Source organism: Rhinatrema bivittatum, chromosome 2 (assembly GCF_901001135.1).
Source record: "Rhinatrema bivittatum chromosome 2, aRhiBiv1.1, whole genome shotgun sequence".
NCBI classification, from domain to species: domain Eukaryota; kingdom Metazoa; phylum Chordata; class Amphibia; order Gymnophiona; family Rhinatrematidae; genus Rhinatrema; species Rhinatrema bivittatum.
The window spans coordinates 413,425,324-413,439,322 of NC_042616.1; the positions used below are offsets into that span (position 1 = coordinate 413,425,324).

The window sequence follows — 13,999 nt, forward strand, 5'->3', positions numbered from 1 at the left end:
TTCCCTGCCGCCCAAGCTAGAGAACATGATCCTACCCATTTCTCTTTTAATACTTCAGGGAATATTAAAGCTTCGTATTTTTCAGGATTTAATTTCAACCCCGAGAAGGATCCGAATTCTCCAAACAATTCCAGTGAGGGCAGCAGGGAACCTGCAGGATCTGTGATAAAGACTAAAATGTCGTCCGCAAAGGCGGCATATTTAAACATCTCCTGTTGGAAGCGGAGGCCCTTTATTTGTTTATGAAGCTGAATGGCTCTCAACAATGGATCTAAATGGAGCAGAAATAAGAGGGGGGGGGACAGCAGGCAACCTTGTCGCGTGCCCCTCTGAACGACAAAAGGCTCCGACTGAATACCATTAGCCAGAATTATCGCTTCCGGATTGTGATAGAGAAGACATACGGCATCTAAAAAAAACCCTGCAATCCCGGCCTGACGTAGGGTGGAGAAAAGATGATTCCATTCCACTCTATCAAAAGCTTTTTCAGCGTCAAAGCTGTCTGTCATATATGGTTCCCCCATGTGGCCACAAAGGGCGATTGCCATGAGGACTTTCCTAATGTTTGTTAGCCCATACCTTTTCTTTACAAAAGCCACTTGTCCTAGTTGTATTAGTTGTGGAAGCAGGGTAGCTAATCTGTCTGCTAATATTTTTGCCAGCAACTTCTGATCGAGATTTAATAACGAGATTGGCCTGTATGATGACACTAATGTCTTGTCCTTCCCTGGTTTGGGGATGAGAGTGACATGGGCCCGATTAGTACTATCGGGAAATCGCCCTTCCTGTACCAGTGCATTATACGTTCGGGTCGGGGGGGGGGGGGGGGGGGGGAAATCGGGTTATCACGGAGGCTCTTATAATATTCTGCTGTATACCCATTCGGCCCTGGGGCCTTATATTTTTTCGCTGTGTGGATAGTGACCTGGACCTCCTCCTCTGTAATGGGTCTATTCAACCAATCCTGTTGGTCTTGGGTTAGGCACGGGAGATTTAACTGGGGCGGATAAGTCCTCGCTCTGGGAGGCATTTGAGCGCCCAGCGGTATAGAGACCCTGATAGAAAGCACAAAAAATTTGCAGTATTGCAGAGTTTTCAGACACCACCTGCCCCGATGGGGAGCGTAAAGCCGTTACATGGCGAGGAGCTCTCATTAAGTTGGATAACAGCTTACCCGATTTATTACCATATTGGTATAATTTGTACTGATGGTACTGAAAACTCTTCTTAGCCCGAATTGACCTCTCCCTGTAAAGTAAAATACCCTTCCTTATTAGTGCGAGTATTGGAGCATGCTAGGGCCCGCTTTGCCGGGTTAAGTTTGGCAGTCAGGAGAAGCAGATTCTTATCTAGCATTTTATGCCTTTTAACTACATAGGCAATAATTTCCACTCTCATAACAGCTTTGGATGCATACCAGAAAAGTACAGGGTCATCAATATGCTGCTGATTACATCCCTGATAATCCTTCCACTTATCCCTCAGATAGGATTGAAAATTGGTATCATCCATCAGATAATATGGGTATCTCCACAGGCGCTGTATTGGAGGGACTAATGTAGTTACTAATTCGGCCCACACTGGGGCATGATCAGATATGTGTATTATGTCTATCCCTGTCTTTCGGAGTTTAGGAAAATGTTGTGTATTGATTAAGATGTAGTCGAGCCGGGATTGGGCATCATGTGCCCTTGAGATGTGTGTATATTCACGTTCCATGGGGTGCCACACCCCCACCAATTTGATTCTGTCATTGCGATAAGCAAGTGTTGCTTACCTGATGTAACAGGTGTTCTCACAGGACAGCAGGATGTTAGTCCTCACAAATGGGTGACATCGAGGATGGAGCCCAACCACGGAAAACTTCTGTCAAAGTTTCAGGAACTTTGACTGGCCCCTACTGGGCATGCCCAGCACGGCACTAACCCTGCAGCCAGCAGGGGTCTCCCTTCAGTCTTGTTTTGATAGCTACAGGCAGTGCCGAAAAATAAAATAAACAAACCCAACACCGCGGGGTGGCAGGCGGGTTTCGTGAGGACTAACATCCTGCTGTCCTGTGAGAACACCTGTTACATCAGGTAAGCAACACTTGCTTTCTCACAGGACAAGCAGGATGGTTGTCCTCACAAATGGGTGAGTACCGAGCTGAGGATGTCCTGACTTGCACCAAATGCACCCAATGGCGTGCAACAGGCACAACAACTGGGGTGGAATTTGGTAAAGGACATCCGCACCCTACCGGGAAGGTGGAACGGTGTTGGTACATCAAGTTGGAAAAAAGTTTCGCAAGACAGATTGGCCGAAGATGGAATCTTGTCTTCCAGCTTTATCCAAACAATAGTGGGTTGCAAAGGTATGGAGGGAACTCCAGGTTGCAGCTTTGCAGATGTCAGGAAGCGGCACGATCGAAGGTGTGCTACTGAAGTCGCCATGGCCCTCACAGAGTGTGCTTTGACACGGTCTTGGAAAGGAATGCCAGCTTGCTGATAGCAGAAGGAAATGCAGTCCGCCAACCAGGAGGAAAGAGCCTGCTTACCCACAGGTTGTCCTAACTTGTTAGGATGGAAAGAGACGAATAATTGAGTGCTCTTTCTGTGAGAAACTGTACGGTCTAGGTAAAAGGCTAGAGCCCGTTTACAGTCTAGGGTATGCAGAGTGTGTTCCCCGGAGTTGGAGTGGGGCCTGGGAAAAAAGATAGGTAGTATGATGGATTGATTGATGTGAAACTCCGAAACTACCTTAGGTAAAAATTTAGGGTGAGTGCGGAGTACCGCCCGGTCCTGCAGGAGTTTAGTGTAAGGCGGATAGGTAACTAAGGCCTGTAATTCACTAACCCTGCGCGCTGAAGTAATAGCTAAAAGGAATAGCACTTTCCATGTGAGATATTTAAGATCACAGGAGTGCAGAGGTTCGAAAGGTGGTTTCAGTAGACGACCAAGAACCAGATTAAGGTCCTAAGATGGGGCCGGAACTCGTAAAGGTGGCTTCAAATGGAGCAAGCCTTTAAGAAAGCGTGTTACCAGGGGTTGTACTGAAATAGGGACACCCCCGATACCTTTATGGAAGGCGGCTACCGCACTGACATGCATTCGAATAGAAGAGGTTTTAAGTCCTGATTCTGATAGATGCCACAAATAGTCCAAGAATTTAGAGATTGGACAGGAAAGGGGATCAAGGGACTGAGAAGTGCACCATGATGTGCACCTTTTCCATTTGTATGAGTAAGATCTTCTTGTTGAAGGCTTTCGTGAAGCTATCAGGACACGAGAAACCGATTCCGAAAGGTTAAATGGCTGAAGGACTAACCTTTCAACATCCATGCCGTCAGGGACAAGGCTTGGAGGTTGGGATGGAGGAGGCATCCGTCGTTTTGAGTGAGCAGATGCGGGTCCTTTCCCAGAGGAATGTGCCTGCGGATGGAGAGATCCTGGAGTATGGGAAACCACACTTGGCGTGGCCAATGCGGTGCTATCAGGATCATGGTTCCTCCGTCCTGGCATAGCTTCACAAGAGTCCTCGACAGAAGAGGAAGTGGAGGGAATGCATAGAGCAGACCTGTTGTCCAGGTGAGGGAGAATGCATCCCTGGGCCGAGAGTGTTGGCTCTGAATGAGAGAGCAGTAATTGTCCACTTTGTGGTTCTGAGGGGACGCAAAGAGGTCTATGTGGGGATAACCCCACTTGTGAAACAGAGAGGTCGCTACCAGAGGATTGAGTGACCACTCGTGTGGTTGGAAGACTCGGCTGAGCTGGTCTGCCAAGACATTGTCTACTCCCGGCAAGTAGATGGCCTTGAGGTACATGGAGCGGGAGAGGGCTTCCGCCCAAATCTGCGCAGCTTCCTGACACAGAAGGAAGGAGCCTGTGCTCCCCTGCTTGTTTATGTACCACATGGCCACCTGGTTGTCTGTCTGAATTAAGATTGCGTGGTTTGACAGGCAATCTTGAAAAGTCCTGAGAGCATAGCGAATTGCTCGCAGCTCCAGGAAATGTATCTGGTGTTTGGCTTCCTCTGGTGACCAGAATCCTTGAGTTTGTAGAGTGTTTACATGAGCTCCCCAACCGATGTTGGAAGCGTCGGTGGTGAGGACTATCTGGGGATCTGGTGGAAGAAAGGGCAAGCCCTGTAGGAAGTTGAATTGATTTGTCCACCAGACAAGAGACAGCCGGAGTGCATGTGTAATTGTAACAAGGGAGGTCAGAGGCTGAAGAGCCTGAGTCCATTGTTGTCTTAGAGTCCATTGTGTAACTCTCATGGCGAGACGAGCCATGGGAGTCACATGGACTGAGGAGGCCATGTGTCCCAGGAGAACGAGGAATTGGCGAGCAGTGGCTGTGTGTTGATACTGCAGCTGGCGAGCTAGGGACACAAGAGCTATAGCTCTTTGATGAGGAAGGTAGGCCTTTGCTTGTAAGGTGTCCAAGTCTGCCCCAATGAAGGATAAGGTTTGAGATGGGACTAAGTAGGATTTCTCGTAATTGACTAGAAATCCTAGAGAAAGTAAGGTTTGAATTGTTAGAGTCAGGGAGGACCGAGCCAGCTGCTGGGTTGGGGCCCTGACTAACCAATCGTCCAGATAGGGGTAGACGTGGACACCTTCCTGTCTGAGGAATGCTGCTACCACTACGAGACATTTGGTAAAGACTCGTGGTGCAGATGCCAGGCTGAAAGGAAGTACTTTGTATTGGTAGTGGTTTCGGCCTACCAGAAAACGCAGGTATTTGCGATGAGATTGTGTGATCGCAATGTGAGTATATGCGTCTTTTAGGTCTAGAGAGCATAACCAATCCCCTCTTTGTAGGAGAGGGAGCAGCGAGCCCAGGGTTACCATCTTGAACTTCTCCTTGTAAAGGTACTTGTTGAGGGCCCGTAGGTCTAGGATTGGACGAAGTCCTCCTGACTTTTTTGGGATCAGGAAGTACCTGGAGTAGAACCCTAGCCCTTGTTGTAAGTGAGGAACGGGTTCTATAGCGTTTGATAGTAGGAGAAGAGAAACTTCTTGCTCTAAAAGAGCAGAGTGATCGATATGTCTCCACGCCTGCAGAGGTGGGGAGTCGGGAGGGAGAGACTGGAAGTTGAGGTGGTAACCCTGTGCAATAATTGCTATTACCCATTGATCTGTGGTAATGTGTTGCCACCTTTCTAGGAAGTGGCACAGCCGTCCTCCTACTGGTATATTTGGAAGAGGGGTTTGGTAAATGCTCTCTAGGTGAAAGTCAAAAACCTGCCGCAGGGCCAGGTGGTGGAGCTGCTGTTGGTTTTTGTTTGTGTGTCTGGCGAGGTTGAGTCTTACGATAAGACCTTGCAGGCCTAGACTTGGTTGAAGGGGGATAATACTTCCGTGGACGGAAGAAAGACTTTTTGGAGTCCTTCCTAAACATTTGTTTAGAAGGCAAGTCAGGAGGAATAGATGAGAGCTGTTTAAGTGTCTCATGATGGTCCTTTAATTCAGCAACAATTTGTTGAATTTGCTCGCCAAACAAATTATCCCCTAGGCAGGGTAAATCAGATAGCCTGTCCTGAACTTCTAGTCGCAGGTCAGATGACTTAAGCCAAGCCCAGCGTCTGGCTGAGATGGCTGTGGCTGAAATTCTCGTGGAAGCATCGAAGATGTCATAGGCTGTTCTTACTTCGTGCTTCCCAGCTTCAAATCCTTTATTTAGGAGGGATTGAAGCTGTGGCTGGAATTGTTCAGGTAAGGCATCCGTGTATTCCTGCATCTGTTTCAGGAGGACCCTATTATATTGGGTCATGTAAAGCTGATAAGAAGCTATTCTGGAAATCAGCATAGCTCCTTGATACACCTTCCTACCTATATTATCTAGGAATTTGTTTTCCTATGTAGGAGGCATGGAAGAGTGTGGCTTCAGTCATTTAGCTTTCTTTTGAGCTGATTCTACGACTACGGAATGATGGTCTAATTGAGGTTTTTGAAAACCAGGAGCTGACTGTACAAGATATGTAGAGTCAGCTTTTTTGTTGACCGGGGAAACAGTGCCAGGAGATTCCCAATTCTTTTTAAGGAGGTCTAGAAAAACCTGATGAATGGGAATAGAAGTGATGATTTTAGGGGCATCCAGGAATTGGAGCAATTCCATCATCTGGTGCCTGTCATCTTGTTCAGATTGGAGTTGGAAAGGAACCAACTCTGACATTTCCTTCACAAAATTTATGAAAGAGAGGTCCTCAGGGGGAGAACGCTTTCTACTCTCTGCAGGAGAGGGTGGTGAAGGCAAATCATCGGTGTCAGTAGATGTATCATCACCCCAAGTGTCATAGGGATCTTGGTGATGACTTGCAGGACCTCGAGGAGGTTGAACCCCTGATGGTCCAGGTTGAGGCTCCGAAATATTAGTTGGAGTCACCGAGGGCATCGAGAAAATCCTCAATGGAATCGGTGCAGATATCGGTGCCGGTATGGGCACCGAAGGAATCGGTGTCGGTCTCGATGGAATCGGTGCCGGCATTGGAAACCTCGGTGGAGCAGAGGTGCGTATCGCCCCCGAAGACAATGTCGGTGGCGAGGGACGACATGGCACCGATGGAACTATCCCCGAAGGGGGAATCCGATATGGTGTTTCTCCACTTGATGAAAAACCTGTCGGTGACAGCGGTCTTGCCGGTGTCGGTGACGCAGGTATCACCGGTGGAAGGGCTGTCATGAGCGCTTCCATCCGGGTTAGCATCGGAGCTAGTGCTGCCGCAATGGGCTCGGTGGTCGGTTCCACCCTCGGTGCCGGAGGAGGTTGGAATAGTTGCATCGCCTTGTCGATGGCCTCCTGGACCAGCCGGTCCAGTTCTGCCCGGAGACCAGGGGTAACAAGACCCGGCTCGACGGGAGAGGGAGGCTGAGGCTGAGCCGGAGGGACCACCGTCACCGGTGGAGTTGCTGCTCCCAAACCCCGAGGGGGTGAGGGTTGCCTCGGTGCCTGCGAAACAGGAGTGGACGGTGCCACCTCTGATCGAGGCTTTTTTGGCGGTGGCTCGGTCTGTACGGAGGTCGATGACGTCGATTCCTCGACAGGCCGAGACTTATGACGTCGATGGCGATGTTTCTCCTTTCGATCCCCTCGAGCATCAGGGGAAGGAATCGGAGTCGATGGCCGGGAAGTTACCGAAGGCGGACGGTCACCGAAGGGTTGTCGATGATGATGAGACCTCGTCGGTGCCGGTTCCGATGACGTCGATGCAATCGATGGCGTTGGGGTACGAGCGTGGAAGAGGAGCCCCATCTTCTCCATTCTGGCTTTGCGACCCTTTGGAGTCATGAGAGCACATTTGGTGCAAGTCAGAACATCATGCTCGCTTCCCAGACATAAAACACAGACTCCATGGGGGTCTGTGATTGACATAGTTCAGGTACAGTCCGGACACCGACGAAACCCCGACGCCATGGCGAAGAGCCAAAAATTTAGCCGCGGGACTGTCGACTGACAACAGGCCTCGAGGGCCAAACTCGACGGAAGTCGACCAAACAACGGCAAAAACTTACCGAAGTTCCGCGGACCGAAAATTTGACAAAGGGAGACCCCTGTGGGGCAAATTTTCTTCAAAACTGAGAGTTTGAAATTCCTGTCAGGAACGTGGTTAAGAGCTCTTCTACCGCGTGGCTACTGCTGCGCGGAAAAAAAGAAGACTGAAGGGAGACCCCTGCTGGCTGCAAGGTTAGTGCCGTGCTGGGCATGCCCAGTAGGGGCCAGTCAAAGTTCCTGAAACTTTGACAGAAGTTTTCCGTGGTTGGGCTCCATCCTCGATGTCACCCATTTGTGAGGACAACCATCCTGCTTGCCCTGTGAGAATAATTTGTACTCTAATATAGCACCATCCCATTGGTTATCCTCCTTCCACCAGGCCTCTGAGATGCCAATTATGTATATCTCATCATTTACCGCTATACACTCTAACTCTCCCATCTTACTTCTTATACTTCTGGCTTTGGCATACAGACATTTCAAAGTGCGTTTTTTGTTTGTATTAACAACCTGCTTTTCAGTTGATAGGGATAATTTGGAATTCTTCAGCTCATGAGATTCTTTACTTACAGGCACATGGTCTACACATTTGCTTTTATTGGAACCTCTGTTAAGATGCCCTAACTCTCCTGTTTCATTAGTATCCTTCAAAGATACATTCCTCCGAATCATGCACTGCTACTGTTGGCTTTCCCCCTTGTTAGAGCATCTTTTAAACTAGATCTCCTTTTTAAAAGTTAGCACCTGCAGCCTGGTTCCACTCTGGTTAAGGTGGAGCCCATCCTTTTGGAAAAAAGTCTCCCCCCTTCCCCAAAAGGTTCCCCCATTTCCTTTCATAACTGAATCCCTCTTCCCTGCAGCATTGTCTCATCCACACACTGAGACCCCGGAGCTCTGTCTGCCTCTGGGGCCCTGCATGTAGAACAGGGAGTATTTCAGAGAATGCCACGCTGGAGGTTCTGGATTTCAGCTTTCTACCTAAAATCCTAAATTTGGCTTCCAGAACCTCTCTCCCACATTTTCCTACATCATTGGTGCCCACATGTACCACGACAGTTGGCTCCTCTCAGCACTGTCTATAATCCTATCTAGGCGATGCGTGAGGTCTGCCACCTTTGTACCAGACAGGCAAGTTACCAGGCGGTCCACACGTTCACCAGTCACCCAGCTATCTACATTTCATATATTGTTCTCTAAAAATGAAATATTTTTAAACATCCACTCACTGACAAGAAGTATTTAAGAAATTAAAATTCATTCAATGTTGTATACATTGCTTTATGCTCTTAGAATCTTTTATACATTAGCCAAAGAAAGAGAAGAAGTGTTACAGATGTCTCCGTAACAAAATACTAGAAGTATCTATTGTGGCTCACTGTTGCTGTTTTTTGCCATTTCTTTGTTTTTGGAGTTTGACTAACCGAGGGGATCAGATCGTGACCACCACCTCATGTTGTTAAAGCAAAAGTGGATTTACATTTTAGACACTGTTTATCCTGAGGAGCTGCAATGGAATGCATTTATCTGACCGTAGATCATGTAGTATTATTCACCTTTTTAAAAACTGTTGTTGATGGCTTTGTTTCTTCAGAGACAGATATGGGTTTCTCAAAGGGGGCAGGGACCATGAGGGTACACTACACAGCTCCTGTTAAATATATTTGGTAATGCTCAGCACAGGGACATACAATAACTCGTTAGGTTCTTCAATGTCCCCATCTAAAAGATTTATCAATACCTATATTGATCAGATATGCAAGAGCATAAACCAAAGTGAAAGGCATCGTAATCAACCCTTGAGAAATGAATACAAAAGTGAGGATGGAAGAAGCAATGGATGGAAGAGGGTGGGTGCGCAAGAGGAAATATGGGCCGGAAAGTCAGACTTGTGGGCATTTCTTGAGGGTTGGTTATGGTGCCTCCATTTAATAAACAGATATTGATAAAGCTTTAGATTACGACATGGAAGGATCCAACAAGTTATTTTATGTCCCTGTGTCTCAGGTATTTTGTAGCCCGATTGCTTTTTTTTTGAGGCAGGGATTCATTCTGACGCGACTTGTCCTCTTGTTTGCAATTTATTAAACTTAAATACATGTCACCACCTTGAAGAAATAAAAAAAAAAGAGAAAAGCACTCTCCACTCAGCTCCTGAAGAAAAGTCATAGAGTAAATTTACCACCAAAATAAATTTTAAATATCCAAGCTCTAAGATATAAGCACACTTGGACCCATTAGCTCCACACATCTTCAAACACAAATAAAGCTTTACAACAATAAACTTAAGAGTCAGCACACCACCTTTACCAGGTCTGCAGCCACACGACCCCAGGTCAATGGAACAAGCCGAACCAGTCCTGGTTTTGTTTTTTCCTATGCCCTGCATGGACTTGTAGCTTAGATCTTCCCATTGATTTCACTAAGAAACGCTTAATTACACATTCTTACAGGCAATGGGGGCGCAACCAGGGCTGAATCAGCCTGTTCGGTCGACCTGGGGAGCAGTGGCAACTCAAATCACCCCTCCCCCAAAGTATGCCTGGGATAACTCAAGTCCAACAACACAAGAGGTCTGCCTCAACTACAAGTATATACTCGTATGCACACAGAAATACATGGTGCACGCCCCTTTCTCATAACCCATATGCTCTCTGGGGCAGGTACCCGCCGGGTTACAAACCTCGGGAACTTCATTGCGCTCTCCTCGCCCCCTCAGAGTTATTATATGATTAGAGCCCCGAACCCTTTCGGTGGATGCGAGTTTGGGGGTGGGCGCGCTCCCCGCGAAAAGCATAATTACTACAGCCGCCGGCATCATTACAAGGGATCGAATGGTGAGCTCGCGGCTGGGGGGGGGGGGGGGGCGGTTGGAAGGAGCGTGGGGACGCACCTCCCGAAGCGCGCAGGCGCACAGTACTGAAAGCATCCAGCGAGGGCTCCTGCCCGCCGCCACCTACCTTCAGTCTACAGCCCGCGGGGCTTCGCGTCCTCCCGCCGGCGCCATCTTGGAAGCGGGACCGGCTGAAAAGCTGCGGCGTGAAGTCACCAAAGAGACGCTGTGACGCAAGACGAAAGGGGCGGTGACGCGCGCCCTCTTGGTTTCGAGTTGGGGGAGGAAGGCGGGGCTGAGGCTTGAGAGTGGCCGCCGGCTGAGGTGGAGCGGGTTGCCGCTTAGATTCCTGCAGGGACCCTTTTGAAGCGTGCGTGCGTGCATACACAATAAAGTGGCTGCCCTTAGGAAGGCGCGGGACCCTAGACTGCGGGGCCTAGGGCTGTTGCCCCTGGTCGCCGCTCCCCCCCCCCCCCCAAGACAGCCCTGGTGAAGAGCGTAAGGGGATGTGTAGTTGGTGGCCGCTGAAGCTCTGAATCCGCAGGTTGCACTAAACTGCAACCTTTATGGAAACGTTATCAGTCTTGCGCTTCCCCTGGAGATGGAGCCTGTGCAGGTGGTGATACCTTTAGTGACTGTCACCAACATAAGAATGGTCTAAAGAGGATGTATGTGTGAGCATTGGAGACCACGCAGCATCTCTGCTTCATTTTTATGCAGAACCGGTAAAAAAAAAAAGACAGCGCTTGCAAAGAACGTATATAAAACAGCATTGGCAGCAGAGACCGATTAAGATTTAGCGGAGGTCACAATAACATAGACGAGGACACAAAAAGATCAATTAATTTTCAATCTGCCCATTTATTCCTGTCTACACTGCTGAAGATACATTCCAGAAGGAGTTCAGGTGGAGGTAGTGGAAGCAAGACGTTACATTAACCTTCTCTTCACCTCTCTCACATCATTCCAAGTAGGTACAGGGCAGAAGGTCTGACTCGATTCCCCAACCTTCTTTTGCCTCAGTAGTCTCAACCTCAGGGGTAGATTTACTAATAGGCAGAATAGCCAACTACCTGTGGATAGCTGCCCTGCTATGAATCACTTGTTAAGAACATAACAAGTTGCCAAACTGGGTCAGACCAAGGGTCCCTCAAACCCAGCATCCTGTTTCCAACAGTGGCCAATCTAGGCTACAAATACCTGGCAAGTACCCAATCATTAAGAAGATCCCATGCTACTGATGCCAGTAATAGCAGAGGTCATTCCCTAAGTCAACTTGCTTAACAGCAGTTAATGGACTTCTCCTCCAAGAACTTATCCAAACCTTTTTTAAACTCAGCTTATACTAACTGCCCTAACCACATCCTCTGACAACAAATTCCAGAGTTTAATTTTGCATTGAGTGAAAAAGAATTTTCTCCAATTAGTTTTAAATGTGCTATTTGCTAACTTCATAGCAACTTTATAGCATCAGCTGCGGTGCCACACCATCTTGTGAGGAGGAGGGAACTTGTCCACATTACTAACAGGCCGATTCAGTAAAGTCCGCGGAAGAGCGGACGAATGCCCGCTCGATTCCATCTTTAAATTAGGTGGTGCGGTAGAAACGGGCAAAACGCGCTAGTGTCCCTAGCGCCTCCTTTTGACCCGGAGCGGCGGCTGTCAGCGGGTTTGACAGCCGACTCTCAATTTTGCCGGTGTCGGTTCTCGAGCCCGCTGATAGCCATGGGCTCAGAAACTGGACGCCAGCAAAATTGAGCATCCGGTTTTCAGCCCGACAGCCACCAGCCCATTTAAAAAAAAAATTTCTTTTTTTTTACCCTTCGGGTGCACAGAAAAGCAGTTTTTACTGCTTTTCTGTGCACTTTCCCGGTGCCGGCAGAAACTAGTGCCCTACCTTTGGGTAGGCGCTAATTTCTTAAAGTAAAATGTGCGGCTTGGCTGCACATTTTACTTTCTGTATCGCGCGGGCATACCTAATAGGGCCATCAACATGTATTTGCATGTTGAGGGCGCTATTAGGTGCCGCGGGTTGGATGCGCATGTTGATGGAATAGGGCCATCAACATGCAAATGCATGTTGATGGCCCTATTAGGTATTCGCACGCGATTCAGAAAGTAAAATGTGCAGCCAAGCCGCACATTTTACTTTCAGAAATTAGCCCCTACCCAAAGGTAGGGGCTAATTTCTTCCGGCACCGGGAAAGTGCACAGAAAAGCAGTAAAAACTGCTTTTCTGTGCACCCTCTGACTTAATATGGCGATATTAGGTCGGAGGTCCCGAAGAGTAAAAAAAGTTTAAAAAAAAAAAAAAATTTGAAGTCGGCCGGCGGTTGTCGGGTCGAAAACCGGACACTCAATTTTGCCGGCATCCGGTTTCCAAGCCCGTGGCTGGCAGTGGGCTCGAGAACCGACGCCTGCAAAATTGAGCGTCGGCTGTCAAACCCGCTGACAGCGCTCTTATCAAAAAGGAGGCGCTGGGGACGCGCTAGTGTCCCTAGCACCTCCTTTTGCCCGTTTCTACCACCGGGCCTCATTTGAATACTGTATCGCACGCACAGGCAAGTGGCCTGTGCGCTCGCTGGGAGAGTGGGCGTTCGCCCGCGGAATTTACTGAATCGGCCCGATTGTGAGGGGAGAAGGGAACAGCTAGGTTGTTAGTGACAAACAGGCCTGAAAGTGAGCCAATATCTAAAAGGGCATCAAAACCAACAGGCTTCTGCTTGGTTCCCTCAAGCTAGGTCTTTGAGACCAAAGAAAAAATAAAGACACCTATGACTGCTGCTGCCATTGCTCTTGATACAGGCTGCAGGGAGACCAAAGAAGAGGTGCCATCCACTACCACCTGCTCCCACCCCATGATATGGCTCAAAGAATAGCTACCACTGCCTCCTGCGATCTGTTCCATGTGAAGCAAAAGAAAAGAATAGCTACCACAACTGCCTACAGCTGCAAGGGCCAAGAAAGTGAGCAATACCCTGCAGCCAACCCCTCCAAATGGCCAGTTGGAGAATGGATCCCACCTTTCTAACCTGCCCCTCCTGCAACCAATGTCTTTCCTCTTCTTTCTGGGTTTTATAATCTGGTGTGGTTGTGGACCCTAGACCGTGGTGAGAGTTGGCTCCACCCATAGGGAGGAGCCCTGTGGGGACTCACTACAGTAGGCGTGGCCTCAGCATAGACAAACACGGATGAGATAGACTTTATTGTACTGGAACCGTGGGAAATACCCACAGCATGGATAGAAGACAGTTCAGTAGTAAGGCAGCTCAATGCAGATATCCCCGGTAGTGGCCCGCAGAGCGGGGTACGCCAGGGAACTGCTTTCTTGGTGGTAACTCTCTGGAGGGATCCAGTAGTGGCCTGCAGTGCTGGGTATGCCGAGGATCAGTGAGTAGAAATCTAGAGTAGTGCAGAAGGTCAGCAGAGCGAAGTAGATGACGGTACTTACTCCGAAGTGTAGAAGGGTAGCTGGAATGAGCACGGTAGTGGCCTGAGGTTCAGTCAGCTAGGAGATAGAAGCAGCAGTAATATTCCCAAGGCTGAACTAGTGATATCCCGAAGAAAGGTGAAGGAGTCTCCAGGCAGGAAGGCCCTCTGAGGAGTGGCTAGCCAGAATGTAACAAGGCCCCTGAGGAGCGGGTACCTAAGGTGTTCTTAGTTCAGAAAGTCATGAAGCGAAGCGTCTCCGAAGGGA

The 13,999-nt window shown here is 48.7% G+C and overlaps 1 protein-coding gene across 5 annotated transcripts in view; it reads right to left on the reverse strand.

Annotated features, from left to right (window-relative positions):
- HMGXB4 (HMG-box containing 4) overlaps nucleotides 1–10,634 on the reverse strand; it is a 146,835-nt gene extending 136,201 nt beyond the window's left edge. Inside the window, exon 1 of one of the 5 annotated variants that reach the window (XM_029590129.1) lies at nucleotides 10,430–10,634. The gene's annotated coding sequence lies outside the window, so the exon portion shown is untranslated. Of the gene's footprint in view, nucleotides 1–9,773; nucleotides 9,827–10,152; nucleotides 10,251–10,429 lie in introns of those variants that run through there. The other 4 variants (XM_029590133.1, XM_029590130.1, XM_029590131.1 and 1 more) reach the window with 4 other exon arrangements.
- Nucleotides 10,635–13,999: the final 3,365 nt, after the last annotated feature.